We start from the raw sequence: 14,959 nt of genomic DNA, 5'->3' as shown, positions 1-14,959 counted from the left end.
TTGATAAAAAGGGGATGCACACCAGTGGGAGATCCGGAATTTTGATAAAAAGGGGATGCACACCAGTGGCAGATCCGGGATTTTGATAAAAAGGGGATGCACACCAGTGGCCGAGCCAGGATATTGATAAAAAGGGGATGCACACCAGTGGCAGATCCAAGATTTTGATAAAGGGGGATGCACACCAGTGGCTGATCCAGGATTTTGATAAAAAGGGGATGCACACCAGTGGCAGATCCGGGATTTTGATAAAGGGGGATGAATACAAGTGGCAGATCCAAGATTTTGATAAAAAGGGGATGCACACCAGTGGCAGATCCGGGATTTTGATAAAAGGGGATGAATACCTGACAGAGCCTTGATTTTGATTATGCCGAGCACCAGGCTGGGTAACAACAAGTACCATTTTTTAACGTCTTTTGGTATAACACAGCCGGGGATCGAGCCCCAGACGTTCTGCTCTCTGGGCGGACGATCTACCACTAGACCAGGGGGGCAGTCCATCAGTGAGTGAGGGTATAGAATTGTGAGAGTAGAACAAGTTTTTCTCTTTCACAAAGTGTGATTGAAGGTCAACAAAACATGTAGCAGAAACAAATGACTGAGATCCTGCTCCGTGAACGTGATGTGCCGTAAGTACCTGGGAATCATGACATAACCAACACTGTACACAACATAGTATTGGATAGGGCTAGGATGAGTCCGAATGAACTACCCGGTTACCCACCCACCTATTACCCAACCCTACCTGGGTACCCGCTGCAGGTCTCAAGAGTTGGATACAAAATGTCTGATTGAGAATAGTTTGACCATAGCCCTGCCAAAATGTGTTTAGATACACATATAAAACGATCTGGTCATGCATACACCGATGTTGACTTAAGTTTTATCTTTATTCAAACATATAAAGGAATGGGTGCATAGTCAGGAAGAAATGCGAACATTAGTGACTTGTAGTGTAACCATAGAATTCTTGATCATTTTAGTCATTAAACATATCACATGGCTAACCAAGGGTCTGGGTAGTCCTGTTGGTACTGGTCCTACTCAGGACCCACCCGACCGATGTACCCGAGTTACCCGTCCCAGCCCTAGTATTGGACTCTGTCACAGGAATTTATATGATATTGTTAATAGCTGGAAATTACAATGAACTTCATATTTTCATTTTACACAAACATCTTACTTTTGTTCAAACATAATATTATCTGTTCGATGTTTCAAATCAATACTAGTGAACTGACAGAAATTAACCATATACTTATACCGTCATCCACTTACTGACTGAGCCAATTAGTTGATTAGTTACATCTTGAATCACAATGCAGTAGACAGCTGAACTCCACATACATCGCACAATTGTCACAATATGTTTTGGTATATACCCCACTCATTATTGATCTCATCCTGTGCTCAGCATCAATAAAATGCTGCCTCCCACCGATTCTAAGATGAATCCCAAAGGCAGTAGATAGCTGAACTCCCCATACATCACACAATTGTCACAAGACATTTTAGTATATACCCGGCCACATCAGAATATTGATCTCACCCTGTGCTCAGCATCAATGAAACCCTTCCTCACACTGAATATATTCTAAGATGAATCCCAAGGCAGTAGGCAGTTGAACTCCCCACACACAACACATCTGTCACACAACGTTTTAGTATATACCCGGGCTCATCAGGTTATTGATCTCACCCCGTTCTCAGTATCAATGAAATACTCACACCATGGACCCTAAATATCGTATTAAGTGTCCATGCTCACACTGAATATATTCTAAGATGAATCCCAAGGCAGTAGGCAGTTGAACTCCCCACACACAACACATCTGTCACACAACGTTTTAGTATATACCCGGCCTCATCAGGTTATTGATCTCACCCCATTCTCAGTATCAATGAAATACTCACACCATGGACCCTAAATATCGTATTAAGTGTCCATGCTCACACTGAATATATTCTAAAACGAATCCCAAAGGCTGAAGATAGTTTAACTCACCTTACATAAGATGGTCAGTTAGTCCAGCAAGCAGTTATCCCTTCCTGTGATGATGAACATGTCTCTTTGTGTGATCATCAACTTGCTGGAAAGAAGCTGCATTACTTAATGCATGGCAACTTACACGTATACTTCACACTCAGCTAACACACTCCGCCACTGTAAGGAGTTCCCGCTAGTCACCATGTCTGTTGCATACCTGCAATGCTTCATTGGGTCGACAAAGATTGCTACAATAGAGCAATGTGGATTCAAGCATGGCTTTCAAGCAGCTGATAGATGACACAGAGCACAACTCCTACAGATGCATTCTTTAGTTGAAAGGGATTCCCCGATATGTATTTGCTGCCTGCTACCTGCTTGGCAAGTACAGTTGCACCCTGGTAGGTAGGCTGTGAGTATTTGTCAGGGAGCAGGCCTCCTGGCTTGGGGAGAGTGTTGTGACGAAACAGTTCCCGTGGACAGGTCTGTCAATAGAGTTGTTTTTGGAATTACTCAAATCGGAAATGCAGTTTTCTGACTAATGTATGTCCTGGTAATTTGACACATTTTTTTCATATCATCTATTATGGTAATTGTTACATATATTATCGGTATGAGTAATAATTATTAGAAAATATTTGAGTTTGTAAGAGGTGAGTGAGTGAGTGAGAAATAGGGAGGAATGATACCTACCAAGGGTGAGTGAGTGAGTGAGTGAGTGAGTGAGTGAGTGAGTGAGCGATTGGGGATGGAAAAGAAAGGGACGATGCCTACCAAGAGTGAGTGAGTGAGCGAGTGAGTGAGTGAGTGAGTGAGTGAGTGAGTGAGTGAGTGAGTGAGTGAGTGAGTGGGGATGGAGAAGATAGGGACAATGCCTACCAAGAGTGAGTGAGTGAGTGAGTGGGGATGGAGAAGATAGAGACGATGCCTACCAAGAGTGAGTGAGTGAGTGAGTGGGGATGGAGAAGATAGGGACGATGACTACCAAGAGTGAGTGAGTGAGTGAGCGAGTGGGGATGGAGAAGATAGGGACGATGCCTACCAAGAGTGAGTGAGTGAGTGAGTGGGGATGGAGAAGATAGGGACGATGCCTACCAAGAGTGAGTGAGTGAGTGAGTGGGGATGGAGAAGATAGGGACGATGCCTACCAAGAGTGAGTGAGTGAGTGAGTGAGTGGGGATGGAGAAGATAGGGACGATGCCTACCAAGAGTAAGTGAGTGAGTGAGTGAGTGAGTGGGGATGGAGAAGATAGGGACGATGCCTACCAAGAGTGAGTGAGTGAGTGAGTGGGGATGGAGAAGATAGGGACGATGCCTACCAAGAGTGAGTGAGTGAGTGAGTGAGTGGGGATGGAGAAGATAGGGACGATGCCTACCAAGAGTGAGTGAGTGAGTGAGTGGGGATGGAGAAGATAGGGACGATGCCTACCAAGAGTGAGTGAGTGAGTGAGCGAGTGGGGATGGAGAAGATAGGGACGATGCCTACCGTGAGTGAGTGAGTGAGTGAGTGAGTGAGTGAGTGGGGATGGAAAAGAAAGGGACGATGCCTACCAAGAGTGAGTGAGTGAGTGAGTGAGCGAGTGAGTGGGGATGGAGAAGATAGGGATGATGCCTACCAAGAGTGAGTGAGTGAGTGAGTGGGGTTTGAGAAGAAAGGGACGACGCCTACCAAGCATACAAACCAACAAATATATAATAGTTACATAGCTATAAAGTAACAAACCTATATATATATTATCAATCCAAACTAATTTTATAAAGGGAGAGGGACCCTAAGAGGAAAAAAATCCAGCATTTTCAGGAAGAAGTTATTGTTTTTAAAAAAATATAAGTCTGAACCCTTCCCTATCCTCAAATCCCCACCCCTATAATATGAAATGGTCAGCCCTGACAACATCTCTTTGAAGCTGATCTGAGGTCACCAATATCTTCTTGACACAACTTTCAGAGGATAGTCATAGTGTCAGTTTAACACCCTCCTCGTCCTGATCCACAGACCGCCTTAGCTTGCCTTCACAAGTAGAGTGTGACATGTTGTGTGGAGACGTTACACTGACGAGGCTGAGTGACCAGGTATACATCTCTATGTTCAGTCAAGGAGCACCCATGACTCACAGGATAATCTTCCAGTCACGTTATGACCCAAAACTTTGACAGGCTGGGTATCATACTGCTTAATGTTATAATAAACTAAACTTAGAAATTTATACATTGTTCAGTTATGTCAGATAATCTTCTGTTTTATGCAAATAAGATATGTTTCACTAAACACTGACTTCAGTGTACTGTGACTTCAGTGTATTGTGACTTCAGTGTATTGTGACTTCAGTGTATTGTGACTTCAGTGTACTGTGACTTCAGTGTATTGTGACTTCAGTGTATTGTGACTTCAGTGTACTGTGACTTCAGTGTATTGTGACTTCAGTTTACTGTGACTTCAGTGTACTGTGACTTCAGTGTATTGTGACTTCAGTGTACCGTGACTTCAGTGTATTGTGACTTCAGTGTATTGTGACTTCAGTGTACTGTGACTTCAGTGTATTGTGACTTCAGTGTATTGTGACTTCAGTGTACTGTGACTTCAGTGTATTGTGACTTCAGTGTATTGTGACTTCAGTGTATTGTGACTTCAGTGTACTGTGACTTCAGTGTATTGTGACTTCAGTGTATTGTGACTTCAGTGTACTTTGACTTCAGTGTATTGTGACTTCAGTGTAATGTGACTTCAGTGTATTGTGACTTCAGTGTACTGTAACTTCAGTGTATTGTGACTTCAGTGTATTGTGACTTAAGTGTATTGTGACTTCAGTGTATTATGACTTCAGTCTACTGTGACTTCAGTGTACTGTGACTTCAGTCTACTGTGACTTCAGTGTACTGTGACTTCAGTGTATTATGACTTCAGTGTACTGTGACTTCAGTGTATTATGACTTCAGTCTACTGTGACTTCAGTGTACTGTGACTTCAGTGTATTGTGACTTCAGTGTATTGTGACTTCAGTGTACTGTGACTTCAGTGTATTGTGACTTCAGTGTATTGTGACTTCAGTGTACTGTGACTTCAGTGTACTGTGACTTCAGTGTACTGTGACTTCAGTGTATTGTGACTTCAGTGTACTGTGACTTCAGTGTATTGTGACTTCAGTGTATTGTGACTTCAGTGTACTGTGACTTCAGTGTATTGTGACTTCAGTGTATTGTGACTTCAGTGTATTGTGACTTCAGTGTACTGTGACTTCAGTGTACTGTGACTTCAGTGTATTGTGACTTCAGTGTATTGTGACTTCAGTGTATTGTGACTTCAGTGTACTGTGACTTCAGTGTACTGTGACTTCAGTGTATTGTGACGTCAGTGTATTGTGACTTCAGTGTATTGTGACTTCAGTGTATTGTGACTTCAGTGTACTGTGACTTCAGTGTACTGTGACTTCAGTGTACTGTGACTTCAGTGTATTGTGACTTCAGTGTATTGTGACTTCAGTGTACTGTGACTTCAGTGTATTGTGACTTCAGTGTATTGTGACTTCAGTGTACTGTGACTTCAGTGTATTGTGACTTCAGTGTATTGTGACTTCAGTGTACTGTGACTTCAGTGTATTGTGACTTCAGTGTATTGTGACTTCAGTGTACTGTGACTTCAGTGTATTGTGACTTCAGTGTATTGTGACTTCAGTGTATTGTGACTTCAGTGTACTGTGACTTCAGTGTACTGTGACTTCAGTGTATTGTGACTTCAGTGTACTGTGACTTCAGTGTATTGTGACTTCAGTGTATTGTGACTTCAGTGTATTGTGACTTCAGTGTATTGTGACTTCAGTGTATTGTGACTTCAGTTTACTGTGACTTCAGTGTATTGTGACTTCAGTGTATTGTGACTTCAGTGTACTGTGACTTCAGTGTATTGTGACTTCAGTGTATTGTGACTTCAGTGTATTGTGACTTCAGTGTACTGTGACTTCAGTGTATTGTGACTTCAGTGTATTGTGACTTAAGTGTATTGTGACTTCAGTGTACTGTGACTTCAGTGTACTGTGACTTCAGTGTATTGTGACTTCAGTGTACTGTGACTTCAGTGTATTGTGACTTCAGTGTATTGTGACTTCCTCCCACATTGAGCTGACACGCCCTAATATAACTGGAATACTGTTAAAAGCAGCGTTAAACCCAACTCACTCACTCACTGTGGCCTGTCTGTTTGACCCTCATGACCTCTGGCCCATTTGAAACCTCTCAGTGCGTGTGAGGTTCTCCATTCAATTTAGCACCATCAAATCAACAGAAACAGAGAAGTACATTGAACACACAGTTCATCTCCTCATTTATAGTCTTCTGAATCATCCTAACCTCCTTTAAATACATTCAGGAAGGGTATTTATGATAACAGGATTTAATGAAGATAGGAATATATACTCAACCCCAAAAGAAACGCAAAAGAAACATGCTATAAGAATGAAGGTTACCAACAGAAACATATCAAACTTGGCAGTGTTATAGGAAAATATTTAATTCACGTACGACTGAATGTCATGAACTTCTTGTTGGATTCAAGGTCACCTTGACGTTTAAAGTCTTTTTGAATCACATTCAGTAACAGGTATGACAGCTGATTGGTCTGTTGTGAATCCCATACGTCATTCCAGCAGATGTTGCACGTAGGAATCAACGTAGGGAAGTAAATTTTACATAAAATGAGGTAGTGGGGCAAGTAAAATATAAAATAGTCCTAAGACCAATCACACTCCTATTATTCAGAAATGTATCTATATAGACTTCCTACTACTGCTTGCGACCGACTTTCAACACTGACAGTACACGAGGACAGCCACTACAGAAATCTGAACAGGAAGCACGAGCAGAAACTAGTGATGACATATCACTGACCTGTACTGACGGGACTGACAACTATGATTAAACCATTTATAATATCTGTCCCATCTGTCACGAAGTGTCCGGCATGTTGGTCATGAGTTATATCAGGGCTATGGATTAATACAGGAAACTGATACACTTCAGTTCAAATTTCTTGAATATAACTTTTCAAAGGATTGAAGAAGAAGCTGAAAAACATTTTAACACAAATCTGTCGTGTATGCAGTGGGTGGGTGAGTGAGTGAGTGAGTGAGTGAGTGAGTGAGTGAGTGAGAGAAGCAAGAGACAATGGCTACTGTGAGTGAGTGAGTGAGTGAGTGAGTGAGAGAAGCAAGGGACAATGGCTACCAAGAGTGAGTGAGTGAGTGATCGGGTGAGTGAGTGAGTGAGTGAGTGAGAAGCAAGGGACAATGGCTACCAAGAGTGAGTGAGTGAGTGAGTGAGTGACGCCTTTTGCCACCATGACCAAAGCAGTAAAGCAGTGCGAACTGAACTGTGTGCTATATTTGATCGCATTGTTTTTAAGTTTTAGGATTTTCATATTTGTTGAAACTGAAACATGCGGCTGAGACTTTATGAGGATGCGGGCGGTGCTTAAGGACCAAGACTATTATATTTTTAGCCTATGATTCATTTGATGAAGCCAAGCCCAAAGGACATTGTCAAATTACACATAACACTGGGAATATTGATGTTGTATGGTAAATAATATGTTTTGAATTCAAAGATTGATGTTGTGTAGAAAGCTTTCTTAGTACGGTAAGTGTCACAAATTTGAAAATTTCGAGGTGCACCAGGTGCATATAGAGATTAATAATAGGTTGCATTTTTCAATATGCAGTTGCACTGTTGCATGTTTTATATGGTTAAATCATTCCCTGAGACTGACATTTGATGTCAAGCAATGTGCCATGGACCCTTGTCATGTATTAAATATTTGTAAGGCATGCAAGGTTCCCCTCTGGCTTGTTTGTTTGTTTGTTTGTTTGTTTGTTTGTTTGTTGAACCCCGGAGTCAGCAATATTCCAGCTATATGACGGCGATCTGTAAATAATCGAGTCTGGACCAGACAATCCAGTGATTGACATCATGAGCATCGATCCACGCATTTGGGATCGATGACATGAATCAACCAAGTCAGCGAGCCTGACCACCCGACCCCATTATAGTCGCCTCTTACGACAAGCATAGTCGCCTCTCACGGCAAGCATGTATTGCTGAAGACCAATTCTACCCCGGATCTTCACGGGTCCCTACAATCAAATATACCTGAACATATCCCTCTCTCCTCACTCCCTCACTCACTCAACACCATACTCTGGGTGACACATTGTGATAGTATTACATCAGTCAGAAAAATCCACCCTAAATAATTCTCTCCAAAAGGCCTTGAATCATGTAAAAAGATTTTTTTTATTTACCTGCTCAACTCAGAACAAAAAGTGAAAATATATTTTAATACATGTAATATTTTGATTTATTAGATAACTTCTTCATGGCATTGAAAAATCTTTTTTTATTTGTACCTCAAAACTTTACAGAGCTACAGATAAGCAGCATATTTGTGTAAAATAACCCCCAAAAATATTCAAAACCCAATTACTTTCAATTAACTTGCGTACAAAAATGCATGCATTAAATGAAATACTCAAATGTATAAAAACAGCAATGAAACTTTTCAGCATGCATAGAAAGCAGCTGTTTTCCGAAACACAATTACAAGCTAATTTACTTTCCAAGTAAAGCCTATATATTCAAAACAGTTATTTACATCTAAAACATTATTTCATTTTTCAAAATCTTAAAATGTTCACTACTTTTGGGGAAAAATCCAATATAGTGGTTACCCAATGGAAAATGTAATACCCCAATTAAAAAAGAAACCCTAGAGTAAAAACTCAATTGCTCAAAAATGTATCTGAAGCTCTGACTTAAGTCATCAGACTGATGTAGGAATGTATGTAGGAAACAGTGTGCCACATCTAACAATCCTAACCAAGCAGCTCACCAGTATGAAAGAACGAAGCATGCTTGCAAACTCACATGTTCCTCTATGGACATTGTACAAATGTGTGTCGGGTCACTTCAAATATTGACATGACCTCAATTGTATGTATGTACTTTGTACTAAACCTGTCTCTCCACCCAAACTGGGATATATTAATAGCAAAAAGGCAGTTAGACAGGATTACATCCATCTTCTCTTATACAAGGCTTGTAAAGACCTTTTGTTCAAAATAAATTGCCACCAAAGCTTGCTACGTCAGTTTTAAGAAAAGAAGTCACATTATGCACACAATTTAGCAAGAATCTGAACAGAACTTTGGCTTTTGAAGTGCAAGTAGATTAGTATATTACACAATATAATACATGTTTATATGTAAATACATGTTTTTACAAATGTTGCATAAGACATGGATTTGGCAGTGAAAGAGAATTTGCTAAATGGGTCAGCAGTTGGAAAAGTTTTCTTGACCCTTTGGGATAAGCAGTAAGGTGAGGTGAAGTGAAGTGGGGTTTAACGTTGCGTCCAAGATTATTCAGCTTAAATAGCGATGTGCATGTACGTGTGTGTGTGTACTAGTCCAGACTAATGCTGATTTTATAGTGCTTGCCCACTGAAATACCCATGCTGTACATGAATACCCCACTCAGACACAGTATACTGACTCCGAGCTGACGAGTCCTTGTTTTAGCCCCTTAATGCCGAGCGCAAGACAGGGAAACAACAAATACCATCTTTTAACGTCTTTTGGTATGGGCGCCCTGGGATTGAACCCTGGACCTTCTGCTCTCAGGGGCGGACGCTCTACCACTAGACCACAGAGGCGGTCAGTTACAGATAGGAGTGCATGGCAACTTCTCGACATGGTAGCACTCTGAGCAGACTTTTGTGTTTTCTGTAACTTTCCTGTGAAGGTGCTTCCGCTCTCCGGGGAGACGCTCTACCACTAGACCACGGAGGCAGTCCATAAACACTGAGGCTGACCAGGTGGAGTTAACCCTAGGCTTACATTAAAAAAATAAAAACTATTGACCCATGTATCCTACTTCAGCCTCTTAGGATACATGGGTTAATAATCATTTTATTACTTGCCCCTTAAGGATGCACAAAACCAAATGTTTTCCCAAATTTTATAGTAACATTGCATACCGTATTCGACATAATAAGCGCCCCGCTCTAATAAGCGCCCACAACGATATTTGCTGATATATTGGCTAGTGAACAAGCCCAATTTGCATCCCTTCCGATTGATCAATGTACAAAGGACTTATTTATTCGCGTATAATACGCACTCATGTGTTATATACACCCTTAATTATAGGCAATTAAATTCTGGAAAAATATATATGTCGCATATAAACACTTCAGGCTGTCAACATAAACCACAAAATTTATCTTTCATCTATGGTTTTTTTTCACCAAAATAATATTCTAATAAGAGCCCCCTATTTCTAATTTTGAGAGCACCCGGGGCGCTTATTACGTCGAATATGGTATTTGTTTTAAAAAAGTAGGCATTCAACAGCCATTGCATGTATATGCATGCATATAGTCTGGCCTTAAAGCTGCAATAAAAACACAAATTTGGGCTAGCTGAACCAGTTCCTTTTCCGAGTACAGGAAGCTAAACACACCACCTAGTTCTGCACCAAATGTCAGTTGCTTGAAAATATCTGTGGTCACATTCAGCAAAAGTCACCATTTTGGAAAATACATAACTAAATATGGCAAAAATATGGCCGGTTTAATTACTGGAAAGATCTACATTAAAAAAAAACAACATAAAAAATCTTACACAAAACCATTTTATCACAGCAGCCAGATTTCTGAGTCTCCTCTATGAAAACTGCTGTCCAAACGACTGATTCTGATTTATTGTAGACGAACCTTAACAAATCTAACCAAGGGGAGATAACCCTGTGCTTACATTAAACCAGAAACAAATCTGACCAAGGGGAGTTAAACCTGTGCTTACATTGACACGGCTCATCAGGGGAGTTAACCCAAAGCTTACAAAGCAGAGCGCGAAGTCATGCAATAGTTAGCGTGCTTACCTTGTCAGGTTATCCTGGACACATGGGGACAACTCGTCCGAAGGTGCGTGGTTCAAATGCCATCATGGGATTCGAAAATGTCATGGCCGCTAAACTTACATTAACACAACTGACCAAGGGGAGTTGACCTATGTTTGTGTGTGTGTGTGTGTGTGTGTGTCTGTGTGTGTGTCTGTGTGTGTGTTTGGTGTGTGCGTGCGTGTATGTGTGTGCGTGGGGGGAAGATCTACCTGTCGTACAGCTGCCTAAATGCACAAGACCATGACCTTACATGACCTTTGTGATGCAGCTAAGGGGAGATAACCGCGTTCTTCCATTCAAATGATCTTCCGCCCCAAATCCTACCTCCTTCATACTAAACAGTTGACCAAGGGGAGAGGGATATCCTTACTCTCATTTCCACGTACACTTCATCCTGTCAAGGGAGATAACCCCGCTTACATTAAAAGAGAATAACTGGACCAAACTGGACCAAAGATGTGTATAAAAAAAATATCACAAACCAAAACTATAGACATTTATATTGCACAACAACAATTTTACAATCCAAGTAAGTTCGCCTGCGTATACACTTTAACATTAATCAGTTTGTCATGTCATAAAAATATTTGTCAACAGGCTATGACTACGAGACTGGGGTCGGTCGGGCAGTCTAGTGGTTAAAGCGTTCGCTCGCCACACCAAAGACCCGGGTTCGATTCCCGACATGGGAATGTGTGAAGCCCATTTCTGGTGTCTCCCGCCGTGATATTGCTGGAATATTGCTAAAAGCGGCGTTAAACCATACCCGCTCACTACGAGACTGATGCTCTCCCGTAAGACAACAATACTGAAGACACTTCACACATACCTGCCAATTGAAAGCGCAAGATTGAAGAAGTCGTGGTTCTTGCTCTTCTATAAGCCATTAGTCATCGCTGAATAATTCCATGCACAGTGTGTGACAGACTGTAGAAGTTACGTCACTAGCAAATCCTAAACAGCAACACACTCTTTTTTTCCCGTTCTTGCGCTAACAACCCGCAGATAGAATTTCTGATTAAGTGTTCCTTCGTCTGGGGACATACTTAACGATAGACTAAATAAAACGCTTTCACCTTTACTATATCTTTTCTTCTTCTTCAGTAAACAATATCCTACTAGATCGCTTTGATGTTTGGGGAACAAAAGACCGTTGTGTGTCAAGTTTCCCCCAAGCCATTCTGTCACCTGACAGCCAGTTCAGGGTTGTTGTGTAGCCTTGAGATTGATAGTTTAAATGCCGTACTTGCAAACGAATGTTATTCACAGCCATTTCTGGTTCATCGGACTATTGTCGTGGAGTCTCTACACCAACAGCAGGACCCCATTGTAGTCATAGTTAATTCTCTTCAGTATCGTCAAACAATATGTGGGGCGGTCGGGTAGCCTAGTGGTTAAAGCGTTCGCTCGTCATGCCGAAGACCCGGGTTCGATTCCCAACATGGGTACAATGTGTGAAGCCCATTTCTGGTGTCCCCCGCCGTGATATTGTTGGAATAGTGCTAAAAGCGGCGAAAAACCATACTCACTCACTCAAACAATATGTTACGTTGTTGTGGAACTTGGTTGGAGGCCTTCAAGTGGAAGGGCATCGGACACGTATCACGGAGTAACTAGTGGCCAAGCAAAGGTTTGTGCCAGCTGGATCCGAAGTTCGTCCCGACTGAGGGCTATTGTGTGTCAGATACATACCCATAAATGTCTAAGACCTGCCTCACAATATTGTATACATTTGGCGTCATTTCCACCTCACTCGTCACTACATACCTGAGTATTTATGACTTTTGGGGTAAATGTATTTTTCATGTTTTTTTAAGTTATTAAATTCAGTTGTTCATGAAAAGTCTAAAGGCAAAGTACTCCCTAACTCGTTCACTTGATTGGCCGTCGTCAATACTTCAGTAAACAATTGTTAAGCCTTTGAAGTCATGACGATATCGGCGGTTTCTAAAAATCTTTGTCGGTGTGTCAGTGGGGTATAGCAAGCGGCCTCATACCATCACTGTGAGATGTGATGATGCACAGAAAACTTCATGTACCAATTAGTCAGTACTGCAAGGATGAGTTAGTACTGGATCGGTCAGTAAGTACTAATCCTGTATTCACATTCAAGAGCCGGATATTGTCAGTAAGATAGACCCGTGAAGATCCGGGTTAGAATAGGTCTTCAGCAACCCTAAACAGGTGACTATGCTTGTCGTACGAGGCGCCTAAGGGTGGTCAGGCTCGCTGATTTGGTTGATGCATGTCATCGTATCCCAATTACATGGATCGATGCTCATGATGCCAATCACTGGATTGTCTGGTCCAGACTCGATTACAGACCGCCGTCATATAGCTGGAATTTTGCTGAGTGCGGCGTTAAACAAGAAGCAAACAAACAAACAATAAGGTATGCTGATAGACTGGCAAAATGGGGTTCTGGAACATAAACAGGAATTATAGAATGTTTAATATATGATTGGTTTATTACTCCGTCGGCATTTGGTTTTTATTTTCTGTACTTGACTGATGACAAAGCTAGTGTTGACTGTGGTAGGTATTGTCAGGGTGTTAATGAGTGAGTGAGTTGGGTTTAACGCCGCTTTTCGCAGTATTCCAGTTATATCGCGGCGTGTCAGCTTAATGTGGGAGGAAAGCCCGAAGTGATGCAGGTCTCAGACGTTTACCACTTCGGTGAAACCCACGAGGGGTATGGTGCTGACAAACCTAGAAACATAATCGGGGCGAACCGGGATTCGAACCCACAATCATAGGTTTCTGGCGTGCCCCAGGGACGCAACTCTGCACAGCGAATTGCGGCGCCTTAGACGACTGGGCCACCCGTGCCCCCGGGTGTTAATGAGATTCACTCAACTACTGTCGTCTTTGCCTCTGGTAAAAAATATTGAACAAAAACGTTTTGGATCATGAATAGTTTTGGGGCATACATTTATGAATTTGTGTGCTCAGTCCTCACTACAAAAACATATCCCAAAATATATTCATCACACTTACGTAAAATAATGCCCGTTGAGATAAAGTATGACGTAAGGGGAACGAATTTCAGTGTTATATAGTAAGACCCCAAAAAGACACCTGGGATGATAGTCATGTATTTCTTGTGAACATAACACAACACAACACAAGGTAACGATGTAAGTGGACATTTATTCACAAAATAACTGCAACTTTTTATATACATTTACATGCAATACAGTAAAATGTTGACTTTATCTCGTAATATACAACAGTCCTCGAGCAAATCATGCTGGTCGTTAAAGGCGATTATGCTTTGTCGCAAGAGGCGACTAACGGGATCGGGTGGTGAGGTTCGCTGACTTGGTTGATACATGTCATCGATCCCAATTGCGTGGATCTATGCTCATGATGTTAATCACTGGATTGTCTGGTCCAGACTCGATTATGTTACAGACCGTCGTCATATAGCTGGAATATGGCTGAGTGCGGCGTTAAACAACAAACAAACAAACAAACAAACAAACATTAAAAGCGGAGGAAAATCCAACTCATTTATCCATTGTTTTCCTAATGTTCGGGATCGGGTGGTGAGGTTCCCTGACTTGGTTGATGCAGGTCATCGTATCCAAGTTGCGATTATTTATAATTATTTACAGCCCGCCTTCATAGAGCTGGAATATTGCTGAGTGCGGCGTTAAACTCACAAACAAACAAGCAGCAGTCCTCGCGTTTGGGGTCCTTCAAACAAAGGCAAATGACTCCAAACACATCAGTTCGCCTTCAATGATCTCATCTATAGATTTGGCCTGAGGTTGTAATTACTGACTTAGCTGTAATCAAGACATTAATTTTCTCTGTTTAGTTAAGATAATCATTAACTTCCAGACCGATATGCGTCCTTAAACTTGGGTTAGCAGACAAATTGGTTCAATCGAAGAAATAAGGTATTCGGCTTAAAAGCTGTCTCCAGAAAATTAGGCCTTGAGCGAAGGAATAACTATCGGTGCCAACATTATGCATTACATGATAGATAGACAATATTAGACATACACACAGCAC

The 14,959-nt window shown here is 41.5% G+C and overlaps 1 protein-coding gene across 4 annotated transcripts in view; it reads right to left on the bottom strand.

Annotated features, from left to right (window-relative positions):
• The window catches only part of LOC124114473 (tyrosine-protein kinase STK-like), a 43,784-nt gene extending 32,729 nt beyond the window's left edge, over positions 1-11,055 (bottom strand). The window contains exons 1-2 of one of the 4 annotated variants that reach the window (XM_046475047.2): positions 10,919-11,055; positions 2,009-2,475 (exon numbers count right to left, since the gene is read on the bottom strand). The gene's annotated coding sequence lies outside the window, so the exon portion shown is untranslated. Of the gene's footprint in view, positions 1-2,008; positions 2,494-10,918 lie in introns of those variants that run through there. The other 3 variants (XM_046475042.2, XM_046475045.2, XM_046475044.2) reach the window with 3 other exon arrangements.
• Between the last annotated feature and the right edge of the window lie 3,904 nt (positions 11,056-14,959).

This window comes from Haliotis rufescens, unplaced genomic scaffold (assembly GCF_023055435.1).
Source record: "Haliotis rufescens isolate VD_foot unplaced genomic scaffold, xgHalRufe1.0.p SCAF_2, whole genome shotgun sequence".
Lineage (NCBI taxonomy): Eukaryota > Metazoa > Mollusca > Gastropoda > Lepetellida > Haliotidae > Haliotis > Haliotis rufescens.
The sequence above is the reverse complement of the archived record's forward strand: the minus strand, read 5'-3'. Positions and strand labels throughout refer to the sequence as shown.